At 39.9% G+C, this 2,096-nt stretch overlaps 1 pseudogene; it reads left to right on the top strand.

Annotated features, from left to right (window-relative positions):
* The first annotated feature begins 659 nt into the window (after positions 1-659).
* On the top strand, positions 660-1,739 carry LOC134372537 (COP9 signalosome complex subunit 8-like; annotated as a pseudogene).
* The last annotated feature ends 357 nt before the right edge of the window (positions 1,740-2,096 follow it).

The raw sequence follows: 2,096 nt of genomic DNA, 5'->3' as shown, positions 1-2,096 counted from the left end.
CACAATAATTAAAGTACTGTACGAAGCTCCCATTCATTCAAGATAAAATAATCAGAAAAAAATGTGAGCAACCTAAATTGTGCAGAATGGCAAGATAATAATTTATGTTCATAGTAATAACCCAGAGGCATAAGGAGCCTAAAATAGTTTCTGAATCATCAAAGAAAGTTTAAAATTATATTCAGCATATTTTAGTGTTAAGAGAATTTGATCATGTTCTAATTCTCTGAAAACTGACATATGGATTGTGTGTGTGAGCACATGCATGTGTTCTAATTTGTTGAAAACATATAAGGAATATAATTGTCATTTTCAGTTATATGTAATATTTAGCACCCTTAGCTCCAAACCATGCCTGCCATTCCCCTATCACACATACACACACACCCAACATGATTTCTCAGGGGAAAAAAAGGAATACTAGGCTTCTATACTTCCTAAATTCCCAAAATAAACTTGAAGCCATTGTTTGGGGGGTTTTTTTCCACCTAAAATTAAAGGCCTTGTAATTATTTGAACTGAACTTAAACTCTGGTTATTTCTTCATTTTTGTACAGTCCTATAATGATTGTATATTGCTGTTCATTCTAAAGGGGTGTGCAATGGATTAAAAATATTCACACACCAAAATAATAATAACAAAAAAAATTAAATTAAATATGCAGAAGAGAAAAACAAGGTTTGATCTGAATGAAGGGAGGAAGAGCCGTTGCCTGGACGGGTTTTGTCGGGTGCTGCCTCATTCATCACCGGCCTGGAGCGTGGATGTCACTGTGGTCAGTCCGACCTCCAGCTTCACTACCTCTTTCCTTCCTCCTCCCACAACCCGCCAGGTAATGGGCTGGTTTCTCCCTGATCTTCCACTCTGGGACTTGCTTATACACATGTCCTCCTTTCTCCAGAGGGCATATGCCTTCCTGACTTCCTTGGGATTATATTGAAATTGTTTCTTCATTTACTAGGGATTGTATTGGAATTGTTTCTTCATTTACTAGGGACAATTTGCTAGGGACCATAACTCAGATTTATTTAAAATTTTCCTTAAAAAACATTACATTTGGCGATGCCCAGAGGGACGGTCTGGGGGCTGGCTGTTGGCAAGGGGCAGCAGGGAGACCGGCTAGGAAGACACCAGTGGCAGGGATGGAGGAAAATGCTTTCAATTTCAAAAAGTTGCTGGATCAGTGTGAGAACCAAGAGCTCGGGGCTTCTGAAGGAATTGCTACACCCCCAGTGTATGGTTATCTAGGTTTATATTTGCTCCATAATGATATGAATAATGCAAGATATCTTTGGAAAAGAATGCCTACTGCTATAAAATCTGCAAATTCTGAACTTGGGGGAATTTGTTCAGTAGGACAAAGAATCTGGCAGGGAGATTTCCCTGAGATTTACACGACCATCCATGCTCACCAGTGGTCTGAGATGGCCCAGTCAATCATGGAAGCTTTGAGATGCGACAAGGAGACGAGCCCTCGCCCTAGTCTCTCAAGTGGATGCCTCAACAATCTCTGATGCTTTTGCAGCTTTTGTTGGACTTCCTGTAGAAGAGGCTTTGAAAAGTATATTGGAACATGATGGCAAGCCGACTCCACCACCAGGATGGTTCTGCCCAGAAAGCCCTGGATGTTTCTTTTAACAGGTTTATTCTCTTTTCAGAACCTGCACCAGTTCCCCCAGTCCCCAATGAATAGCAGTTGGCCAGAGTGACCAATTATGTGGCTTTCTTTGAAAACTGATTTCTCATTCTAAGTTCAAGATCCACTGTCAGAATCCTGTATACTGACAAATATAGATGTGTAAAATTTTTATTTTCAATTTATTGGACAGATTAAGCACCTTAGCATTCCTCATTGAGTATGTGATAAAATACGTATATAATATAAAGCGTATTATGTATATTTTGTCCTAAACATTATGCTGAGTAGTTGTTGAAACAATTCTCATTTTGTGTGAAATTGAATAATTTGGATGGAGCCCATCGGTATTATGCAGTTAGTTTACCCTAGTGACTCATAATGTAAGCTCTCCTGCTCCGTGTGGAACAGTGGTTATCAGCCGTCCTTCCCTGCCCCAGAACACACCACACGCCCATC

Source organism: Cynocephalus volans, chromosome 3, assembly GCF_027409185.1.
Source record: "Cynocephalus volans isolate mCynVol1 chromosome 3, mCynVol1.pri, whole genome shotgun sequence".
Classification (NCBI taxonomy): domain Eukaryota; kingdom Metazoa; phylum Chordata; class Mammalia; order Dermoptera; family Cynocephalidae; genus Cynocephalus; species Cynocephalus volans.
The sequence above is the reverse complement of the archived record's forward strand: the minus strand, read 5'-3'. Positions and strand labels throughout refer to the sequence as shown.